Source organism: Lepidothrix coronata, unplaced genomic scaffold (genome assembly GCF_001604755.1).
Source record: "Lepidothrix coronata isolate B3197 unplaced genomic scaffold, Lepidothrix_coronata-1.0 Scaffold71, whole genome shotgun sequence".
In the NCBI taxonomy this organism is placed as follows: domain Eukaryota; kingdom Metazoa; phylum Chordata; class Aves; order Passeriformes; family Pipridae; genus Lepidothrix; species Lepidothrix coronata.
The window spans coordinates 1,666,889-1,691,493 of record NW_016690251.1 but is presented as its reverse complement, the minus strand read 5'-3'; the positions used below and the strand labels follow the sequence as shown (position 1 = coordinate 1,691,493).

The 24,605-nt window shown below is 44.6% G+C and overlaps 1 long non-coding RNA gene across 8 annotated transcripts in view; it reads right to left on the bottom strand.

Annotated features, from left to right (window-relative positions):
* Nucleotides 1-255: 255 nt before the first annotated feature.
* LOC108499283 overlaps nt 256-24,605 on the bottom strand; it is a 55,443-nt gene continuing 31,093 nt past the window's right edge. For 3 of the 8 annotated variants that reach the window (XR_001875488.1, XR_001875492.1, XR_001875491.1), the window contains 7 exons: nt 24,423-24,586; nt 22,903-23,017; nt 17,891-18,041; nt 15,957-16,146; nt 9,731-11,234; nt 2,300-2,445; nt 258-1,639 (listed from right to left, as the gene is read on the bottom strand). This is a non-coding gene — a long non-coding RNA (uncharacterized LOC108499283). Of the gene's footprint in view, nt 1,640-2,299; nt 2,446-9,730; nt 11,235-15,956; nt 16,147-17,890; nt 18,042-22,902; nt 23,018-24,422; nt 24,587-24,605 lie in introns of all 8 variants that reach the window. The other 5 variants (XR_001875489.1, XR_001875487.1, XR_001875493.1 and 2 more) reach the window with 4 other exon arrangements.

Sequence of the window (24,605 nt, the reverse complement as noted above, 5' to 3'; positions counted from 1 at the left end):
CAAGCCTGGTTTGTGCCAGTGACCCAGCTCAAACCATAGCTCAGCTCCAGAGGGTGGCTCAGGATCTGAGCCAAGGTCTAGGGAAACTGTCACATTTTTACTTAATTCAATATTATGAGCTTGATGGTGAAAACAAGCACAGCTAATTAGGCCAAAGTACCCAATGCTCACCTTTAAGGTCAGTACCTGAGTGAACAACTCTTCTGTGACTCCCAGAAGGGTCCTTCTGATTATGAAAAAAATGATGCATCATTTTATGTACAGTGTCAAATACCTTCTCTTCTGCAAGCAGGAAAAATAGTCACTTGAATAGGTAGATACTGGTTTATTGTTTAAAAATACATAATGTGTATGTCACAATCTACTGAAACCATATTCCTGTCAAATCTGGTGCTTTCCTTGCCTATGGAAGGACAGCCAAGGAAGTGTATTTGTAGATATTTGAGCATGCTCTCATCTGTGTTGTTCTGGAAATGGCATGGAACAGGATGCTGAGAGCTGCTCAAACTGGGAAGTTGGCAGTGCTGACCAGGGATTCCCCAGAGCAACCAGACCAGGTTCTTTATAAGCAGCTGGTTCCACCAAGGACACTTATCCTATCCAAAAACATACTCATGCTCTGTGGCTCCTCTTTCCCCCCTGCTGTGCTGACACTGAACCATCCAAACTCCTTCACAATCTCCACAGAAATCCCCATGTATTATTTTTTTCCTGGATTTTGCCTCCTGCTCTCTGGCTTTGGCCTGATGGTGGGAGATTTCAGTCCTCCTGGTCCAAGTAGAGAGATGATCTATGCTCTATTGCTGTTATTCCCTGTCAAGTTTTAAAGCTACACAGCCTCTCCCTTATCCTTCAACGCCTCATCATCAGCATGACTAAGGACAGGTTGTTCACTAATAAAGAAATGACCTTTGCTAGGAATAGCTGTCATAAATCTCCCTTTCCTTGTCCCTCTGTACATGAGCCTGCAGAAATGTCACTGAGGGAATCAACTAATTGGATTATGTCAAATTTGCAAGAACATTCCTCTTTCTGAGGCGATGGGCTGTGTACTTGAGGTTACCCACATCTGCCACGTTTTAAATGTGTTTGGATTTCTAGATCCCATCAAACCTTTGATCCCATAAATAAGGTAGTGGAAAATATGCACTGACCTCAGTAATAAGTGTAAGTACCATCCTAGTCCCCAACACATGTCCCTACCTGATGCTTGACCCTGTAACATTCAGTTCTGTACCAAGTCATGCTACATTTTATGGTAGCACACTTGCCTGCTCTTTTTCTTTGTTTCTTCACATCCCAACATTAATTTTTTATATATATTCACCAAAAAAAATCATAACAGTATACGTAGCAAAACATTTTTTTAATCCTCCCTTTGTTTCTTGTTTGTTGCTGGAAAAACTCCACTCAGATGTCTTTTTACGTGATCTGGTAACACCCAACAGCCATTCTGTATTGGAGGGAATAATGTTTTGAATATTCCCTCTGCTAAATATCAGTGAGAATTGAAAGGGTGCAGGTGTGTGTGTGGAATACCCCATTTTATTTGTGCAATGCAAGCTTGACTTTGACACTGGCAGCTGAGAAAAGGCGATTCCCACATTGCAGAATCAGACAGCCCAGTTCCTATCCTAGCCTGGAACGAAAGCATATCATTTCAGCAATACCCCCAGCTGTGCTTAAGGCATAAAAACATCACCATTTGTTCTTGCCTTACAAACAAAAGAAGCAGATTTTAGGTTGTGCTCTGGCGGGCTTGTGCTTTGTTAACACTGGCAGGGGCTGAGGGAGGCAGCCCAGCCTGGTTCTTGCCTATGGAACAGCTCCCGTGTGCAGCATTCCCAGCCCAGACCACATCCCAGCCCAATGTGTGGAGCTGTGTACAGGCACCCACCCTGTTAAACCTCCTTATCCAGAGAGAGCTCTGCTGCCAAGGGCAATCTGCAGACACAGGGGTTGGGGTACCTCACCAGCACCTCTGTTTTATGGATTGTTCTCCCGTTCTCTTGCTGTGGCTGGAGCTCACACTTGTATGTGGTGAGCCCCTGCTTGTGCTTCAGCCAGGCAGTGAGTGCCTCCCCTCCAGGCTCTGTGCCAGAAGGAGTACCCAAAAAGGCTGTCCCCTGAGTGGCAGCCTCATGTCACAGCCCCTTTGCTCTCCTGTGACTGACTTTGTTCTGCCACCCCAGAGGGACCAGGTAATCCCTGCCCTGCCCCTCTTAACCCCACTGCCCAAAGTCTTGTAGGCAAAGTCAAGCAGGGTGGTTCAAACAGAGCAGATGAAAAACATCCTCACCTGTCTTTCCATTATCTCCCCTCTCTTGTCTGGCTGACATTCTTCCCAAACCACTCAGCACTACGGGGCATGTTGTATTTATCTGCAGACGAGGTCAAGGACAGGAGTCACATTCCTGAAATGCAGAAGTCTCAGTGCAGTCCAGCCTGTGGAGTCAAGACCAAAGATGGGGCACTGGTGGTGGAGACCCTACACTACAGAGAGCATTTCCCTGCTCTGGATCAGAACACTGGATCAGCGCTGCTTTCTCCAAGTTTATTATCAACTCCCCTGTTAGTCAGCTTACAATGTTCTGAATGAGTTTTGTCATAGCCCTTTGATACCCATGAAATTGTGTACACCTCTTAGTGGCCCTAGTTACCCTCTTCTCAAAAAAAAAAAAAATTAAAAAAAAAATAAAAAAAGAAGCAGGCAGTACTTTGTCCATAAATAACAACTTTCAATCTTTTATCATGCTTAGTGTCTCCTGTACCCTTTCCAGTTCTTCAATGCCCTTCCTGTGTGGTCTCCCTAGCCTTTTTACAGAGTATAATTATGCTTGTATAGGACATCCTGCAGCACTAATGAGGGCAAAGAATGCCTTTCTCCCTCTCTTTTTAGAACAAACAGCACACAATGTGGCCAGCAGGATAGGGCAATGATCATCTCCCTGTACTTGGGCACTTCACGAGGCCACACCTTGAGTCCTGTGTTCAGTTTGGGCCCCTCAGGACAAGAAAGACATTGAGGTGCTGGAGCGTGTCCAGAGAAAGGCAAAAGAGCTGGTGAAGGGTCTGGACAAGTCTGATAAGGAGCAGCTGAGGCAGCTGAGGGGGTTCAGCCTGAGAAAAGGAGGCTCAGGGGGGAGGGAGCCTGGAGGGGTTGTGTAGATGTGGCCCTTGGGGACATGATTTAGTGATGGGCTCGGCAGTGCTGGGTTGACCACTGGACTTGATGATCTTAAATGTCTTTTCCAACCTAAATGATTCTATGATTCTGTTATTTTTTACCAAATAATCCATGCTTGTTAATTTAAGATGCCCTTCATAAACAATTACGGATTCTCTGGAACCGTTTGCTTTTTCTCATTGTTTTTTTTTCTTTCAATTTCTACAATTCTTTTTGACTTTAAACATGACCTTTTTTAATATGTAATTTTTTTCTTAAGCTAATTGCTGCTACACAGACCACCACCAATGCTCTGTAGACACAGCTGAAAGTGAAAGGGCCAAACTTTATACAAGATAAAGACAGGGAGCAACCTATGGCTAGGATTTGGAACAAGCATCTCAGAGAGGTATGGCAGCACAAGTGAAAACACAAGCCATTTTCTCCACAGATAGAGGTTAAGAACAGAAAGACCCTTTTCTAAGAGTTACGGAAGAAAATAAGAGATGAAGCAAGTTAAGGGGAAGACTTGCTTTCTAGCTCCCATACCCATTCTGCATGACCCTGGCTATGTCAAATCTCTGCTTAACCAGCTGTAGATGTTTCATGGAGGCATCCAAGGAAACTGCAGATTCAGTGGTGGAAAGGTCAAGGAGTGAAGGTGGTACAGCCCATACTTTTTTTTTTCTACTGTGATCCCATTTATCAGAAAATCAGTAGCTGGACATGCAATCAGAATAACGAGCTGGAAAAATGTAAAGCCTTTTACCTGTATTTCCGTAACCACCAGAGAAATCATAAAATGGAACACAGCTGTCTCTAAAGATTATGCAGGAAACTCCTCTTTGCCCAAATATAATATATGTAACCTTTAAAGAGAACGCCTGGTTAACTTTGGATCTACACCATCAGTCATTCATGCAGCTCATCAGTAACAGGGGTATGCTTCCTTGGAATACAGGCATTAGCAAGGCACAGGCCACCATAGATCAAATCTGAGGCCTTCTTGGAAGCCAGTCGAGAAGCAATTACCTTGCAGATGTGATAAGACAATCTATTAGACGATCTATTACGCAAAACTGTGTTCCTACCAGGCTAAGAGGAAATTTGGAGCTAACGACTTGTATAACCAGAATCCCAAACATCACACAATGGGACATTAGTGAATACTTGATGAAAAGTACCTCAAATCACAGAGTGGAAATATATATGTGTGGTATGGCCTTCATCCTGCAGAAGATCTACAGTTACCACAGCTGAAAGCATCTACTCATGTATGCAAGACACGCAAGTGGACAAGTGTTTGCAGTAATGGTGTTGGGCAGGTGTGAGATGGTGTGGAAAAACTCAGTTTTGAAAGGACAAGCAATTAATTCTGTTGTGAAACTGACTGCAAAGTTTCCTGCTCCTACTTTTAATATCTCAGCAGCCACACATCTTAGACAAATACCTCTAGTTAATCTGGAAATTAAACTACATAATCACAGCCAAGTTAGATAATTCTAGACTAAGAAACTACTCTTCAACATGCCCAGATTAACCTATAGGGATTTAAATGGTGTTGCAAGTTATTTTTAACTGAGTTATCACTAATCTCCCTATATGCTTTTTAGACTGTGTAAAGTCACACTGTCAGAAAACATGTTAGCTTCCAAAAATAAAAGAGCTGACCACAAATGGGGTGTAGGACTCATTTGCCAGATCATAGTGGTGTTTGGGCTCCTCCAGTTTGCCCCACTTTACAACCTCCTTTCTGCTAAATTCCTCTGCACAAGCTATGGAGGACATGTAGCCTTATGGACCATGTATCCCTATGGTAGATTCCTCAGTGAGTCCCAGGCTGAAGAGGAGACTGCTCAATGTAGATATTTTTCATCCACAGTCTTGGAATCTTACTGACTTTTCACACATGCCTAGAAGGAGTGACTGCTTTGCCAGCCATGTAGAGGGACAATCAGGGAAAAAAAAAAGGAAAGCTCTAGTTTGGGCCACTTGCTAACTGCAGCTCAGTGACACACTAGTGCCTGGGGCCACTTTGAATCCCTAGGTTTGAAATTAAAGATCTAGGGGTATAAATGGGTTTCTCACCAGTAAAAACAGTAGAGTCCCAAAACCCCAGCAAATGTGCTCCCAGCCCAGGGCAAGTGCTGGGAACAATTCCATTGCTGCACTTAAAGATGCAACCTAATCAATCACCAAGATACCTTCCTTTCATCCCTAACCAGAGCTGCAGAGCTCAGCAAAAGGACCTGCACAACAACAGCACGAGGCTGGTAAAGGCACCTCAGAATCTCTCTTCCTGGTAAAAATTTCTGTATCAGCCAAGCTAGCAAAATCTGTCTGTTTTGGGAAACAACAGATACGTCAAACATTCTGGCAAAGCCCAGGAGAAATGACAGTTCAATGATGTTGAAAAGAAAATTATCAGAGAGAGATTAGTTTGTCTGACAGTATGTCTTTATGCTCTCCACTGAAGAAGAACAAGAGTCCTTTCATGCATATTGAATTTACTTCTGGTGCGAGTCAACCTCTGTCAGTAGGGCTGTAAGTGCTGCCGGTTTAGAAAAATGGGTGATCGCTGCAACCTGGCACCTGCTCCCTGCACACCCCAGAGCCCAGAGCTTTCCAGCCACTTACTCAGCTGCAAGCAATGCTTGTTTTACACCAAAGCATCATGGGTTTGGGTGCAGCATTCAGAACACTGCACTATCTATTAAAACATTTGCCCAAGTAGGCAGACGGTACAGCGGGTCTGCAGGCCATGGAAACCCCAGACTCCAGTTATGAAGCTAAAAGAGGTAAGGGAGCAAATGGTGCCTGTTAACAGGAGTGGCCACCCCAGCTCATTTCTCACACAGCTTTGCAGGAGAATTACCCTGCACTGCCGATTGTCTGGTGCCATCTCTCTCTACAAGATACAACAAAATTTTACCACTGTTTTGCCACAGCCATCCCTCAGATGCTGTGGTGTTGCAGCTTGTGCAGAAGCAATAATCCCTGAACAGACGGAAAATTACGCCACCACTGCCCTCCGGAGAGTCTCTGCAGTTTGCAGATGTGTATCACACTCACCATCCATTCTCCTCCCAAGTCTAAGACATCCATGAGCTAAAAGCTTGGATACAAAGTAATGCCTGGAAAGTTTCGGGTTCTTTTTTGGATACTGATAAGATGCTCAACACAAATGACAATGGTATGAATTTTGTTTCGGGCTCCTGCTATTCTGCTCACCATTCTGGTAGCCCAAAGGTGGCAACAACCCAACTGAACTCATAGGTTGTGTCTTCCCTGGGAGCAGGCAGAACATATGAAGAGGTAGGAATGGTGTGTCATTTCCCAGCTGTGACACAGATGGGGACGAGGACAGAGTAGCTGGGTGATGGTGTAGCCTAGCATGGCAGGAGTTCCTCTTTGGAGACTGCAGCATTTGAAATCCCACAGAATAATCCTGCTGCACCCCTCTGCTGGGGCTCAGGAGTCCCACTCTGCATGGCCTGCTGGCCTGCAGAACCTGGTGCCCACTGCAGCAGCAACAGCTCCTAATTGCTCAGGACAGTGAAGACCTTCCATCACAGGGTTTTCTTTTGCCAGCCTCTTAGCTGAGAAGGAAAACTGCATAGGTAGTAAAACTGCTCAACTCATAGTTACATGCTCCTATTGTTTATTTAAAGCATTGCCCAAACTACTTATCTTCCCTAGTATGAATCTTAATACAGCTGAACTGAGTTTAGCAAATCTTTCCACCCAAAAGAAGAACTTGAAACTGTCACGAAAGTAGAGGTGAAAAGTTTGGTTAAAATATAAGAAACCAAACAAAGAGGGTCTGGCATCTGGCAACAACAATAACTGTCGGTGCCCTTCAGCTTGCTTGACCCACTACATCAGACAATGCTGACCTCATTGCTCACCACAAAATTGTGATGCCTTCCTCAGTCCAGGGCAGCATCACCTCAGCGAGACTAAAATAAAACCCACTGAAAGGCTTTATATAATGCCACGGCTACAAGATCTCTAATGTAGTTTTCTTATTGGAGCAAGAGCCAAGTACAGCTTAAATTCATTAGCTAATGGCCTGTGACAATGAAGGACAAAGACAATTATTATGCACATTTCCCAGCTGATTGTTTCTGTGTGAAGAAAATGCAACAAATTATTGTTCTCCTGTATTAATGCACCATAAAGGATTACTATCATATCAATTTCAAAAAATCCCTATCCCTTTCAAAATGCAGACAAATGCCGGATAAATTTGATTTTTATAGATGAAAGCTTGGCAGAAAAGTCAAGATTTCATTAGGGCCATGGACAATCACATTACATTTTATATGATATGAGGACTTCACTACTAAATCAGGAAATTGATCTCAGGGCATTTTTTTCTACTGAAGACTTATCAATTCCCTGAGTATCTCTCAGGTATCTCAAACACTTATCCTTGGATATAATAGTCAGAGGCATTCCTAATAGCTGGGGTTTTTAATAGAAAAGTCAGAAAAGAAATACAATATAAAATCATTGAATCGTAAAATCAGGAAGGTTGGAAAAGACCTCCAAGATCACTGAGTCCAACCTTTGACCGATGACCACCTTGTCAACTAGACCATGGCACTGAGTGCCACATCCAGTCATTGGTTATTGTGTTCAGTAAGGCACTTTGCCTTATTGAAACCCATACCATCGGCCTTGGCCCATTGGACCAGCCTGTCCAGATCCCTCTTCAGAGCCTTCCTGCTCTCCAGCAGATCAGCACTCCCACCCAACTTAGTGTCATCTGTGAACTGACTGAGGGTGCACTCGATGCTCTCATCCACATCATCAATAAAGATATTAAACAATCAATAAAGATATTAAAAGGACTGGGCCCAACACGGATCCCTGGGGACACCACTAGTGACCAAACACCAACTGGATGCAGCAGCATTCACCACCACGCTCTGGGCTCAACCATCCATCCAGTTCTTAACCTGTACAAGCCATGGGCTGCAGCTTCTCCAGCAGAATGCTGTGAGAGACACTGTCAAAGGCTTTGCTGAATTCCAGGCAGAAAACACCAACAGCCTTTCGCTCATTCACTAGGAGGGTCACCTGGTCATAAAAGGAGATCAGGTTGGTCAAGCAAGACCTGCCTTTCCTAAACCTGTGCTGGCTGGTCCTGCTCCTCTGCTTGTCCTGTATGTGCTGTGTGATCACACTCAAGATAATCTGTTCCATAACCTTGCTGAACACTGAGGTCAGCCTGATAGGCATGTAGTTCCTTGGATCCTCCTTCCAACTCTTCTTGTGGATGGGCATCACACTGGCCAACTTTCAGTCAACTGGGACCTCCCTGGTTAGCCAGGACTGGCAGTAAATGACAGAGCAGGGCTTGGCCGGCTCTTCCACCAGCTCCCTCAGTACCTTCCATGTAAATCCCATCCTGTCCAATGGGCTTGTGTCTAAGTGGCTTGGCAGGTCACTAACTACCTCCTCCTGGATTACAGGAGGTCTATTCTGCTCCCCATCCCTGCCTACCAGCTCAGGGGACCAGTTGCCCTGAGGATAACCAACCTTTCTGTTAAAGACTGAGGCAAAGAAGGCATTAAGTACCTCAGCCTTTTCCTCATCCTTGGTAACAATATTCCCCCCCTCATCCAATAAAGAATGAAAATTGTCATTGGCCCTCCTTTTGTTGTTAATGTATTTATAAAAACACTTCTTATTATCTTTCACAGTGGTGGTCAGATTAAGTTCTAGCTGAGCTGCTGCCTTTCTAATTTTCTTTCTACCTGACTTAGCAACATCCTTGTACTTTTCTTGAGTTGCCTGCCCCTTCTTCCAAAGGTCATAAACTCTTTTTTTTTTTAATGAGTTCCTCCAAAAGCTCCCTTTTCAGCCAGGCTGATCTTCTTCCCTGACGATTCATCTTTTAGCACATAGGAACAGTCTGCTCCTGCACCTTTAAGATCTTCTTTAAGTATGTCCAGCCTTCCTGGCCTCTTTCAGAGAGACCCAGGGGACTCTCTGAACCAGTGTCTTGAACAAGCAAAAGTCTGCCCTCTGGAAGCCCAAGGCAGAGGTTTTGTTGACCCTCTTCCTTACTTCAAGAATTGAAAACTAAGAATTGAAAACTATCATTTCATGGTCACTGTCCCAAGACGGCCTTCAACCACCACATCTCCCACTGGACCTTCTCTGTTTGTAACAGCTGTGACAGAAATTCTCTTCCACACACTCCTAGACTGCCTCCTCTGCTGTGTTGAGTTTCCAGCAGACATCCATCAAGTTAAAGTCTCCCACATGGACAAGGGTTAGTAATCATGAAATATCAGCATGATGTTTATGTATACGGAATCTTAAAGATGAGTGAAAGCCTCCTTCCTCTCTCAGTACCAGCTGTTGGTACTTTTCTGTAACACCAAGCAAGCTTTGCAAAGGAGCACAAAAGGCCTGAGTTTAGGCACAGTATTTTCTGAAATCACATACTCTGGTAAGCATCCACCCATTGTTCTCAGAGACCATGCAAGACTACTCAGAAGCCCAAGTGGAGCAGCAACCCAACCCATCCTCCTTCCCCTCTGTACTCACTCGCAGAGTGTCACTCAAGGCGTCCCAGTTCCTCTGGAGTTAACGGGTCATTCACACAGGGCTTGACAAAACCCCAAACTTAGTTATCCTCTAGTGACAAGTGTGGGCAGAAACCCTCCTTCAGCGAGGGCTTTGTAATCCATCCTGACACGAAAAAAAGCAGAGGGTGTATTCTGGTGTCCCAGCATGGCCCAGGACCTGCCATTACAGCTTGTCCAAGGGCTTTGATGTGTGCATTGCAAGGTTTTACGATGTTGTTTCCCCCACAGTTCCACAAACCCGCCTTTGTACATTTTCTCTTTGCAGCTGACACTTGTAACATAAGCCACTGAGGCTGTAATAAAATATGCAACATTAACCATATATATGGAGCGTTACAGACTGTGAAATTCAATGTCATTTTTTAAAAGTCATAAAAACATTATCTGATTTCCAGTAGCCCCCCAGGAGATTCAGGAATATGTTTATACACTAAAATGTCAAAATCATAAAATGCCTGCTTTTATACTGTTTACTTTGCGTGGTGGTGAAGTAGTTATTACATGCCATTTCATAAATATAGTGACTCAGAAATAATTAGTGTGCTGAATAACAAGCTTTCCACAATAATACAGCATAATACAGTACCATACATTTTAAATCCCTGATTTTCATGAAGTACTTGCACAGTCTAGCTTAAATAGTACAAATAAAAGTGAACCTCTGGGGGGGAAAAAGCAATGCTGCTGTTGGGTTTTGTTTTCTTCTCCTTTCAAGGGAGGTACACTGATAGTCACGACGGCAGGGTTGAGGCAATGAGCAGCAGTAACTGCATTTCCCAAAGGGCAGGGACAAAAGAGGCAGCACATCTCACTGTTATGACACAAGGGAGAGGTTCCAAGAGAGTATCACGTTAGCAAGATTAAAATTAACACACACCCTGAACAAAATCCCTCTTTGAAGGAAGGAGATGATTTAAAATTGCTTGTAATTAAGGGAGAAACAGCACTGCACACAGCCTTGCTCTAGCCAAGAAGTCTTCCAGATTTTCACTGCTCAGCTTGTAATACTCCTACTTACTATTTTTTTTAAACACACAGTGGATTTTATTGCCTTTTTTAGATATTAATATGCAACCAATTATAAATTGTGAGTTACAGCACTGGATAATTTCCCTTCAAGAATGCTAAGCAGATTCTGCTCTGTATCAGCCCATGTGACAGCACAGCAACTACCATCCCCTCTGACTTTTTTTAGCAGCAATTCCTAAACAGATGCTCAGCAGGAAAACTGGAGCAAACCCTATCTTAGGACCTCCTTGTGTTGCTGTTTTTTAACTTGCTGGATGATCTGCTTAAAAATAAAGGAAAATTTAGGATTTAACTCAAATTCTCAGGAGTAGAGATTCAGATGAATAATAGGAAATAACAATTATCATTTATTACTTATCTTCGAGGTGCTTGCCTCAGTTTCTCTCACTGTCTGCTGTTGTGCTGGCACCACATTCCAAGCTTCTTCTTGAGGCCTGTCAGAGGGGAGAGGGGAAATTTTAAGTGCAAGGTTAAAAAAAAGAAAAGGAAAATAGAGAAGGCAGTGTGAACTTCGATTTCATGCAGATGCAATGCACATCACACAACAGCACTGTCCCTGTGGTGCAGTACCCATTGACAATGTGTTAGAGCACCCAGTTGCTGGAAGTTTTGACTGCACAGAAGTGCCCTCTTCCCTTTTTTATTTTTCCTGGGATAAAGTACTTGCAATACAACTACCCTCCCACTGAGCAAAGGTATAATTATTGATAATTGTTGATGTTCATCTGTGTAAGCATTAACGACACTAGCTGGGCCAAAACAAACCTTAACACAGCTGGCTTTGTCTCCACCAAGCCCAAGCAGCAAGTGGTATTCCCGAATTTGAATATGAGTATGGATCCAGCAAACAGACTATGCTGAGATATGCAACTATGGATGAGGATGCAGGTTCAGTATCACTGTTTATGCATGCTTTACACCTCTTTTCTGTAAAAACATCCCTTCACCATGTGGGAAAATACTTCTCTACACTGAAACAGAAAAAATGCTGAGACCAGGCCGTACTTTTTATTTTTTTACCATAATCACAGGACTCTGCTTTGGTGGGTGTCAGATTTTGGTTTTGGCTGAGGTAGTGTAATGCATAAGAACCCTCCACAGTAATGCGAGCTCAGACATAGAACACCGAGCTGAGGCCAGAGCTGTGATATCTAATTGTCTTTGCCCAGAAACTGCACTCAGCATTTGTAATCCTTAATAGGGAGTTTCAAAACAGCCTCCAATATTTGTGAAACGTACAGCTGGCTTTGTGTGCTGCCATGTCAGGGGCGTTTAGGACACTCCAGTAATCTTGGTGTGCTGCTTTGTGGTTTTCAGCAGGATGTTGGCATGTTCTTTCCGCACTGGCCTGGTCAGCTCCAGAGGTCCTTTTCCTCTCAACACCTACACACCTCCTTTCATTTAATGGCTGTTAAAAAAGAACTTCCAAAAGTGTCTGCAGTTTGTCATGGTCTACATTTGAAGATAAATTCACAGTAAGGGAAAAAAAATCCACTCAAGCATAAAATATCCAGATTAATTCCTGGTCTTTGCTTTTATCTCCTGTTTTATCCTTCATCATTCACCAGAGGTCCAAATTGGTACAAATGAACTTCTGAATGTGTGACATGATCCACCTAAGAAACCTAATTGAGAAGCAATGATTTTTCTTACTTTTTTTTTTTTCTTTTCCTTCTCAGGGTCCAATGATGTTCATGAGAGCTTGCTAAGGAACCATTTGGATTTGCCTGTTTGTGCAAAAATAATCCATGTTTCCTTGACATGTTGAGAATACAACATGCCAGAAATAACTTGCATACTTTTGGAGGTCTTTCTGCTTGTGAGAGTCCAGCATGCTACTGGCTTTATCAAGAGGCCTAAAACGCACTTGTGGAACTTGAAAAAGGCCTTTCCAATGACTAATGCAGTCCATTTGTATGGATAACTCATTAAATTAGCAGAAATGCTAAGTCTTACAAGAAGCAATTGCTCTCTTTTGCAAAACACAAAATGTGCTCATCCGGAAAAGGAAATTTCACATCTCCCAGCTAATAGTGAAATAACAGACCATCAAAAACTCCTTCCAGACTCTTCTTATTTGGACACACTCCACATCCTTTTCCAAGCCAGCATTTTCCTGGCCAACATAAGCCTCTGGGAGATCCTATTCGCACTCACATCTCCACAGTTCCAACCCCAGCCAGGCCCAGACAGTTAAGCAGAAGCAAGCTGAGGGTGACAGCATTACCGTCACAGTGTATGGCAATATGTATCAAAAAGAGTATCCTGGAGTCGTGGTCTGAAGGACTTCCATCTCCAGAGGGCTGAAAAGGTTTTATGCAGCTCTTTTTTGTTTGTAGCTTCTCTAGATTGCAGTGTTGTAACTTTTAAGGTTACACATAAGAAGAGGTTTCTGAAGGCTTAGACTGTTTCCCTTGCTACCAGCTCTTTAAAGAGCTTACTTATTGCTGCAGGAAAAGGCTAGGGAAGTTGGGAATATCGCAACATTTTTAATAGGAAATTTATTTTGTAGGCAGCCTGCTCTAATGTGGTTAATCTCCAAGTGAATACCAGAAAATCTAATATATTGGGAAACACATCAAAGTCTTGAGATCACATGGTCACTTGTGCTCACACGTATTCTTCTCAGCAAAGGAATGACAGCATTTGTTAAAAGAATTTGTTGATGGACTGAGTGTAACCAATAGCACCCAAAAGATAAAAAACCATCCCAAATCCTACAGCATGCTTTCTGCTCCACACCCTTTCTGAAAGCACACATGCAGCATTGGCTCTCTGACCTGCAGCTGACTGAGGAGCTTGCATTGCTGGGGTCATTAGGAAGGCTTTTTTTTTTTTTTTACCAACATACAAGGTATGCAGTTACTTGACAATAGCAAGTAATTTGTGTTGCTGAGGGGCACTTCTTTCAGGCTTCTTCATTTATGACATACAGACAGGACAGAGTCTATCAGAGCAGGTACCTACTCCTCAATCAATCTGATCTCCAAAGGAGAAACATCTGTCAAAGAGGCAGTAATAAATAAAACCACATCCCCAGCTGGCTTCCTTTACCTTAAAGTGTTTTGCTTCTTCTCACAACTCCACCTATGAAATGATGTCAGAAACCCTCAACCACTGTTTTTCTAGAGATTGATTTAATTTTCCATTCCCACAGTCAGCGATCACCCAGCAACAGTAACCAAACCCCTGGCTAGGGCAAGAGCAAGGCCTCATCCTAGGAGGGCTGAAAGCTGCCCAAGGGACAGCCATTGTTCTCCAAGAGAAGCCCCTGCACTGAGGGCTTTCACACACCACCACCAGAAACCTCACCCCTTGGGCAGGCAGCAGGGCTGGGACCCAGAGCCCAGATGTGGGGCTTGTCCTGAGGTCTTCTTAGAGAAGGACAGGGCCACTGAGCCCCACAGAAATCTTTTGCTTCTAAAAATCCCAGAGCTAGCAGAGAGCATCAGGGAATGACCTTGTCACACGCACATCCTGTTCTCAAACTCAACTCCCGGGCAGCTGCTGCCGACCTCTGCCAAGAATGAGACACGGGCCTAGATGGACTTTGCCAAAAACACCAGTCCCTGGGTTTCCAGGTTTATACAGCAGGATAAAGGGCACCTTCTGGCTGCTCTGACTTACAGCTCAAACCCACCTGTGCCTGAGAGGCTGCAGTGTCCATGAAATGGCTCAGGGCCAGCTAAATCCCATTGCATGGGAAAAGAGCAAGAGCCAGCCATGTCCTGAGTGTTGGAAGAGCTCCAGGTAAAAGCTCCAGTGCTTCAGCTCTCCAGACTTGATGCTGCTCCTGGCACCCAGACTCACCCTCTGGCTACACACAACATCTCCTGAGCTCTGTATAAACTCACCAAACCCCTCCAAAGATGCAAGGGCTAGACCAATCCTCTCCCATTAATCTGCAGCAGCTTCTGTGGCTCTCTCATCTCCACTGCATGGAAAGCTGGGTATCAGAGTATCTGCACAGCAGTTAATTTACAGCCAGCTCCTGCCTCCATGATTCCATGCTCACTGCTGGGAGTTGCACAGGTCTCAGCTTCACGCCTGACCCCTCTCCACACAGCAGAAGCCTTTGCTGGTATTGCTGCCCAGACATTTCTGTGGGTATAGAGGCAAAGATGGTATTTGCAGTGACACCTACTTAAGTCTTTGTGCTGTGTGAGAAATGAGTAGTCTCCACTCATCTAGATTTTGGCTGAAAAGATCTTGACTTTGATTACATTCTGAGACACATTTGGTTTTAGCAGTGCAGAATGGATCCTTGAAAAACCATGAAGAAAAAGTGTTTGGGTTAAAAATGCTCTTGTGAATAAAAAAAAAATTGAAAGTCCTCAAGTGTTTGTTTAAAGAAAATAATTTTCATTAAAATTCTGGCACGATTTCAAACAATTTGATTTTAATTTTGAAGTGTTGAAAACGCCCTCAGATAACTTCTGTAGCATTCCAGAACCCAAAAGTGATCGTAGAAAGCACGTCACTTAGGAAATCAACTGCAGAGCTAAAATTCATTTCCTGTTTTCTAAGAAAACAAAAAAGGGCCCATGGCTCTTCAGTCCTTCTGAGAAAGACTTTCTCACAAGTAGTTTTCAACCAGGCAAGCATGGTTTGACTTTTTTCCTCCAAAACAAAACAGAGTTTGCCCTTTCAGAAAGTTCCCAAGAACCACACAAGTCATACTAATACAAAGATTTTACAGGACCTTGGTACCAAGCACACTGCTTTAAGCAGTGCTTGGTTGGACTTGAAAGAGGTCTAAAGTCATTGGATTATTATTATTACAAAGATGCTCAATGATACATATTTTACAGCAGTTGTGCTCAGAGTTCTGTCAAAGCAGCAGTCTGATCATTTCATACCAGCATCTGATCTTCACTTTAGGATTTAGGTGAGACTTATGCACCAGCACTGAGTTTCTGTGTCATCACTGTCCCCAACTTCCTGGCTTAACTGAATCCTCCAGAGACACTCAAAACCAGAAAGTTTTGCTGGTTTGGGGACAAAATTTGACTTAGTTTTCACAGAAACGCACCTATTGAGCCAAATTCTCTCAAATTCAAGTCTAGGTTTACTGAAGCTTCTCTTCACTGAAGTTGGCTGGAGTATGTACAGCTCTTTCTTCAAAGAAACCAAGTGAAGTTGGGTCTTCAGCTCACCTCAGGGGAGTTCACAGCCCCCAGCCAGGCAGGTCTCAGTAGGTTCTTTTGCTGAGGTTTTGCAGCACCACCACTTGTAACAGGACGTGCCTCCATCCAGTAATGAGATGTTACAGCTTGCTGCAATCACAGCTGTTGCCTCATTTTGGTTTCAAGGAAGCAGATTCCATTAAACATTCTGCTAGGAAAGCTTGTTTACATTTAAAAAGGAGGAAAAAAAATTATTAAAAAAAAAAAGACAAATATGCCTCTAAGCAGGCTTTTGAATGCTCTCCTTTGTTAACTAATACAGTTAACAGGCCTGAGTATGACAACGAACTTCCCATCAATAGCCTGACTCAAAGGGAAAACATAAGTACAGACCAGCAGCTCGTGGTACATCAGCTCAGATAACAATGCGAGTGCACCCGACTGTGCGAGCTGCTGGCCCTCTGGTTCACAGAAAGGAAGAAAGTATTCAGAAGGCAAGTATTGAGACTGTTCCCCTCTGATATCCCTTCCCTCGTGATTGCTTGGTGTTAGTTGACCTTTATGTTTCTAGAGCATTGGGATACAATGTGTTTCACCACTTCATCTTTCCTAAAGCCGGTGGTGATCTCGGAGGGAAGCGGATCCCAGCCCCCTGCTATCACTGCCATTAGGAAGGTGATAGCTTCCAAAAAAACTCACAAAATCCCAAATTCTGTTCAGTGCTGGTAGCAGCAACCTGGACATGGCACAGCAGCTCTCGTGTCCTGCACATGGTTGAGCACAGCGTGAGAGTGGCCAGTGAGGAGTGGACACAAACTACATCTTGGCAACCCTCACAGTAACGCAGAACCATTTCAGTCAGTCACCAGTCCCACCATGTCCAGGCCTCCTCCTGCCAAGGACGTGGCCAAGACACCAGACATCCAATATGTGCTCAGGGAGTTACAAACTCCATTATGGATAGGTAAGTTCTTGCAGACTTACAACAATCCCACTTGTGAGTCTGGACTTGGGCACTTTCTAGGTTTGCCAGAGGAACAGCACAGACACCCCATCGTGCCAAACCAGCTTTTTTCTTCTAAGGTTCATCTGACTCGTTGCCACAGCTCAATTTCTGCACTATTGCTTCGTATTTGAAGAGAAAAACATGGAGCTTACTTTAGTATAAATCCCAATGAAAATAACTTAGCCTTCTGTTATTGTCAAGGCTGAACAACCTCCAAGAAAGCAAATTTCGATAGAACTTTTCTATCTCAAAGAACCCTATAAAACTCACAGTAACAACCAATTTTTTATTTTATTTTTCCTTTTTTTTTTTTTTAACTAGCAATTGCATGCCTTGATGCTTACCCTGGGATACCAAAAAGTGGCTTTTATTTTGTGGAAGAGAGTTTTTGACAAATTAGGCCATTTTAGGTATTGATAAAAGGCACATAAAATTTTATATCCACAAAATGCCTATTTAGAAAATGCAGCCAACAATTTTTATTTTTTAATCTCACTATCATTCTCTAGATTTAGTATCTATCCCATTTTTTCAGTTCCCCACAGTAGCTTTCACTGGGTTTACCATAATCTTCACATAATTAACCTACACTCACTCTTCATCAGCATATTTACTTGGAGGCAGCTAAGAAATTACAGATAAGTTAGTTCATTGTTGAATCAGTTGATATAATATATTCATTGTGTTAATCCTGATATATGTGGTCTGGGGAGAGGACAGAGAGGACTGTTTTGTAGTTTTTTGTGGGTTTGGTAGTTTTTTCTCTGCTCTGCCTAGCACATGTGGTAAGGCAACAGCAATAAATCAGAACAAAGGAAATGAAGTACTAGGGCTTTAGGGAACATGTGTTTTAGAAGAAAAACTTGGCTCACCTCTAAAGCAGTATTGCCTTATAACGGATGTTTGAAATTCAGATGTAGAAAAAGACGGACAAAATTATATAAATAAAGTGACTTACGGGTCTGTGCTGCTTTCAAACAGCACTGCAAGCCAGTCCATCTTCCCAGCTCCTCCCAGACCTGGCCAGGCAGACCCCATGCTCCAAACCAGCAAGAGTACAGCAGTGGCATCAGCACAGCTCACCCCTAAGCAATACTGCAACACGTTAGCTGTAGACAAAGGATTAAAGAATTAAAACCAACCCAGGCAACTGACATATTGTTTTCCAGGATCTCTCCAGCTGCTGTTGACAGACCTATTGCAAACCAATGTCAGCTAGGAACATGCTACTGGAGGAGTCATTTTCCATCCCTGTAATCTGTACGACCCTCATGTTATGGCAGCAGTTTCACACAGCAAGTTCTACACACTGCTGAGACTCTGTTCCCAGTCTTGAACAGGCAGGAACTGCTCAACAGAAGTAATAAGTACTTTGAAGCAGATTTCCCAAGATACTTAGGAGCCTAGAAATGAAGATGGGTGCCTGGTGAGGTTTTCCAAGGCCTCAAGGTGGGTCAGGCTCTTCAGACTCAACCCCTGAAACGGGTATTTTCCTCCTCTCTCCCTCCAGTCTCCCGAAGAACTTAATGCATTAGATTTGCATGACAAGGTGCTGGGGGGGGGGGGGGGGGGAGGGCAGCAGGGGTGGCTTCTGTGTGAAGCTGCTGGAAGCTTCCCCCATGTCCAACAGAGCCAATGTCAGCTGGCTCCAAGACAGACCTGCCACTGGCCAAGGCTGAGCCCATCAGGGATGGTAGTAACACCTCTGGAATAACATATTTAAGAAGGAAAGAAAAAAAGTTATTGTGCAGAAGTAATTGCAGCCAGAGAAGAGAGGAGTGAGAATATGTGAGAGGAACAACTCTGCAGACACATAGGTCAGTGGAGAGGGAGGGGGAGGAGGTGCTCCAGGCACTGGAGTTGAGATTCCTCTGCAGCCTGGTTGTGCAGACCATGGTGAGGTAGCTGTGTCCCTACATCCCATGGAGGACCACAGAGGTGCAGAGACCCACGTGCAGCCCATGGAGGAGTCCCACACTGGAGCAGTGAATGCCCGAGAGACAGTTGTGACCCTGTGGGAAGCCCATCCTGGAACAGACTTCTTGCAGGACTTGCAGATCCAAGGAGAGAGAAGCCCACACTGGAGCAGGGTTCATGGTAGGACCCCATGACCCCATGGGGGACCCACACTGGAGCAGCCTGTTCCTGAAGGACTGACCATGTGGAGGGGACCAACACTGGAGCAGTTAGCAAAGAACTGTAGCCCATGGGAAGGACTCATGATGGAGAATTTTGTGGAGGGCTATGTCCTGTGGGAGAGACCCCATGCTGGAGCAGTGGAAGGATTCCTCTCCCTGAGGAGGAAGCAGCAGCAGAAACATCATGTGATGAATTGACCGTAACCTCTATTCCCCATCTCCCTGTGCTGCTGTGGCAGGGAGGAGGTAGAAAATCAGGAAGGAGGGAGGGTGGGGGGAAGGTGTTTTTTAAGATTTGTTTCACTTCTCATTATCTGATTTTGATTAGTAATAAATTCAAGTAATTTCCCTAAATCAAGTCGGTTTTGCCCACGACAGTAATCAGTGAGAGATCTCTCCATGTCCTTGTCTCAACTCATGAGCCTTTTCTTGTATTTCCTCACCCCTGTCCAGTTGCAGAGGGGAGTGATAAAGTGGCTTTGGTGGGTACCTGGCATCCAGCCAAGGTCAAACCACCACACTTTTGAAAGGCCACTAATTGCCTCTCTGCATGTTTGGGCACCTAAATACCTCAGCAGAGAATTTTACATTCCGTGTCACTTCCCCTCCCCCTGCAGGCTGCCCATGGGACTTCCAGCCAGGCTGGTGTCCAAGGGTCAGCACTGGACTGACCAGTGCTAAGGGCAGTAAAGCAATCTCAGCTGCTGGCAGAACACAAGAAATCCCAAGAGGATGAAAGGGCTCCTGTTTGTCTGTCCTGTGCCTATTAACTTTTTAGGGTAAATGGTCTCTATTTCACTTAATGCAATAGCTTTGCTGCCAGTCTTCTGCCCATGCACTTTAGGCCAAGTAGTCTAACATTAAATGTCTCCTATATACACTTTGCTTGGGATGTTCATCTGCCTTTCCAAATTTTCCTCTTTATTCACGCTTTATCCATTCCAAGTTTAAGTAAAAACAAAGCCCAGATTCCAAGAACTGAGCAGCGACCAAGGTGGGGGCTGTGAAACAGAATAGAGGAAGGTGCTATAAATGGAATCAGGGAAGCATGGCTTGGGATGATTAATGAGCTTACATCTGTGACAAGCCTGTGCTATAAACAGCAGGTAGAGAAGCAAAGCCAGCAGCAGAAAGTGCTCAGGAGCAAAGAAGGTGGAGCTGTGCCTCTCTATCACAAGTGGTCTGGCTGCTCAGTGGATGCTGGTTGGGATAAGCACAGTTCCTCCTCAGTGGCTGGGATGCACAACAGGATACATAAGACTGCTAGGGAACAGCATAAATCCTTTTGGAAACCTGGGAGAAGAGAGGGATTAAAAAAAAAAATACAATTCCCTTTACTAGCAGCAAAACAGCAAAGTCCTGACTAAAGGTGCAGCAAGAAAGTACCTGTGCTTTTCCTCTCCTTCCCTGGGATTTTTCTCTATCAGTGGATGTACTTGGTGCCCACACTGTGGGCAGCCCTAGTGGAAGAGGCATCATGGCACATGAAGGCAGGCGACAGGCTCAGCCCATGGTGAGAGAGTGCTCCTCAGGGCAGGCTGCCCCACTCTTGCAGGGTGGCAAGGGGGGAAAGTCATTCCAGTCACAGCACTTCTCCCCATCTGCCACCTTGGAAAGACTACCAGGAAACACCAGGACACACAACAAAAAGGGAGCCTGCAGATACCTGCACTCTGCAATCAAATCAGCCTCCCACGGCTGTAGCTGCCACCGCCAGCAGTCCTCAAACCAGGCTGGGATTTTACCAAAAGTGGCCATTTACCACCTAGTTTTGGAAGTGTGCACCAAGGAATCTATTCATACCCTGCAGCAACCAGCCCTGGGAGCAGACAGAATGGATACTTGTCTTGTGGGAAGTACCTGGGAAGGGCACAGCCATGAGGCACCCCCCTGAAAGCTGCAGGCTCCTCTGGGTCACACAGCAAACTGAAAACACAGCAAACTGGGTCACACGGCAAACTCCTTCAGTGAGAAACTGCACTGGGGTAGAAAGAGAAGGACTTTGGGAAGATGAATGGACTAATGATAAGGGAAGACACAGTGCAATTTGGAGCAGATGTCCTGCAGTATTCAATAGGATCCCAGCACTGCCATTCCTAGGGACAAATGTGCAAATGAAGCCTCTGAAACCCTCTTACTTGTTTAAAAACAGAAAAACCCAAGCAAACAAAAAATTGCAATGGATTTTGGGTTCTTTATTCATAGTTTTCTGGTTCTTGAACCTGTGGAGTATATTCAGCTCTCATTTTCAATCTTTCCTCCATCATTACAAAACAAAAAAAAATACCCTATGCTTTTTAATAATACATTGTAGTGAAAACTTAAATTTCCTCCTTATTCTCTGTTTCACGATCCATCCCTCTGAGGAAAGCTCAGAGTATTGTCAGTTCGTGAGAAAATGGAGAATAGGCAAAATTGGAATTTCAGAGGTGGATAATTATGGATAAACTCAATGCAGATTATTTTTTTTAAATTAAACGAGCCAAGACTGATCTATTGTTAAAACAAGACATCAATTTTAAACAGTGAAAAAAAGCTGTATAAACCAAGCCATTCAGAGTCTTTAAAGAAAACTACTAGGTTACTCAAACACAGCATGCTCTACGAATAGCTCCAGCCCACTCCAGCTTGATTTTCTCTGTTTTAATGTAGAAAAAGTTTCTACTGCTTGTAGCAATCAGCACCAAGTTATACATCAGTGAGGCCCTCCAAGACAGCAAATGCCCCTGCTTGCTGCTGAAAGGAAAACATGCTCCAGGGAACACTTCCAGGAGACTGCTTCATGACAGAGATGTGTGTTCTTGTCCACAGACTCGGGCACTGGGAAGCCTGCAGCAGGAATGCCCCAGCTGCTGTGCTTGCTCGGGATCGCTGTGTGGTAACCAAACACTCTGAAGTTTGCATCAGGAAACACACACATGAGAAAGCTGGAAAAATTGCACTCCACGTGACACATGCACTTCTCATGTGGCAATGATACCTGTATCCAGAAAACAGCCCCAGCTGTGTCTCCTGCCAAGCACCAGAGCCCTGATGTGAGCGTAGCCAGGGACCACCTCACCCCTGGGGTGCTGTTGGGGGAAATATCCACAGCCCCACCCAGCATGACCCAAATACACAAGTATCACAAGTTCTCTTCCTTCTGTCATACTCTGGCCATAGTGCCCAGTCTCCTGCCCCACAGCTGAAGACTGGGGCGAGGTTATCTCCAGAAATTCAGCTAAACTCACTTTCTGCCTGCTCAGCACTTTTTGCAGGAGCGCAGAGCAGATGCAGTGGGGGTCAGGATCTGGCCCCCTACGTGCATAGTTCTAAAGATTATCATTCAGCACAAAGTATTGTGAGGAAGAAAAAATGCCAAGCCCAGAGCCTGAGTTATTTCCCTGAGCCTGAATGATATCAAACATAATATTTTATTTGGCTGGTTATAGAAAACATGCGGCAAAGCCTTCATTTTTTTGGAAGGTTTGTCCTGCGGCACAAAAAGAAAAGAAAAATAACTGAACTTTTATTCTGCCTGTCTCTGCAATGCACATCCCTGCACCCACACAGGCTGCTCTCACCTGAATTTTAAGTTTTGGAGACATATGATTACTTACTCTGCAGAAATATCAACAAGGTCCCAATTAAAGACTAACATCAAGATTTACAGAGTGGGTGCAAATAGGAAAGTGTCCCCACAAAAAGTTTATACTCCAAGCAAAATGGGAAGGTTCAAGATGATCAATTATTAAAACGGACATGAAAAGTAGAGAGTTCAGCATCCTGATGTGTTCAGCAGCAGCAAGAAAAATTGTTCAGTGCTTGAGTGTAGAGCAAGTAGAGCACTTACCTGAGGACAAGGCTGAGAGAGTAGAGTACAGGACCATTTTGGGGGAAAAAAAAATGTATGCAAAGTTCCAGCTCCAATTCTGACCTAACATCAGGTCCCAAATATGACCTTTCCCCTGTAAAAAACAAAACAAAACAAAAAACTAAATAAATCCAACACAAAAGGAACAATTACTCATTTAGCTGCTAGAAAGCATTCATCTGTCAGTGAATTCCATCAGCACTTGCAGGGGAGTAAAGAGATTAAAGACATTATAATGCACAGGAGGAGCACAGCAAGAGAGTTGTTTCCTGTCTTCCCCATCCTGTTGGCTGTTCCTGATGTACCCAACCCTCTCCTAAACCTTTCTTAAGGATGTTGTACAAAGTGAAGGGTCCTCTTCCAAGCAGAGCTAGGAGGCCTTTAAGCTGTCAGCCAGCTGGGTGAGTTCTAGGCTGCTGTAGCCACAGGAGGAGAGGCTCAGGCTCCCACCCTTCGCCCCAGGAAAGCTGATGCTGTGCCAGGGCAGACAAAGGGTGCACACACATCTTCTCTGTACTGGATCAGCTCCAGGGATGGTTATTTCCAGCTGTAGGGCTGTATCAAGCACAGTAGGAGATAACCTTTCCAACCATTCCATCTGTTCCTGTAGACCGAATAATAAAGATATTTCTAAACACGTGAAAGGAGGTAGAGGGTTATGATGGTTGGGACAGCGATAGCTATTGCCCTACTTCCTTCATCAGGGGTAAATCCCTTAGCTATTCCCTAACATCTCAACTGAAGCACCCCGGGACCTATAACTCACCTCCTCCTTTTCCCCTACTGACTGACCAGCTGCCCCAAGCCCCCTTTGCCCATCAGTAAGGGGCAAGCCCTCTGTTTGAGACACCTGTGCTCTGCAGTCAGCACAGCACATTTTTAGTGGGTTTGCTAATCAGGCCACCAGTAATGCCCCCTGAGCTGGGTGCCTGTGACTCAGCTGCAGGCCCGCTGCCACTCAGCAGCTGGCACTTGGCACAGTGGCTGTGCGTGACTCAGGCTAGCAGGAGCCTTTGGAGATGCCTTCCCCTGATTTATATCTGCAAGGGATTCTTTGTGTTCAGACCCTATTGTTGGCATGCCAGCCTCACTGGAAAAATCTGGAGTTAATAAACTCCACTTTCCAATCACAGCAGCTCTTTCCAGGGCGCAGCTTTGCAGAGCTGGCAATGGTTGATCCTGCGCCATCAGCCAGCACAGCAGCTGATGCCTTTTACCTTGGAAAACCCTGGTGATTGCACACATGAACAACTCCAGGGAAAGCCCAGGTTCAGAGTGCCTGGTAGTCTGCCTCCCTCTTGTTCCACCTCCTTATCCCTTTCAGTGTGGAATTTGGAGCCCATGGTCCTGCAGCCCTACCCCTAACTGTGAGAAGCCTCTTGGCACCAGCTCCCCCTGAGAAAAGAGGAAATTTAAAAAAAAAGAAAAAAAAAAGACAAAAGATGGATGTGACCCGATGTCACAAACCCTTGAATCCTGGGGAATATGAAAAATGTTACCTCAGCTCTAGTAGCAGAAATGTTACTGTCCTGGGCAGCATCTTCCCACAGGGAAGCAGGTCCCTCTGGGAGAGCTGTTCATCCATGCCAACTCTGGCCGCTGTGAGGAACGTGGCATCTTGTTTTGTACCTGCAAGGTGGAGCAATTCTTTTCCTTGCATTTCCTGAAAGAAAGCAAAAGGG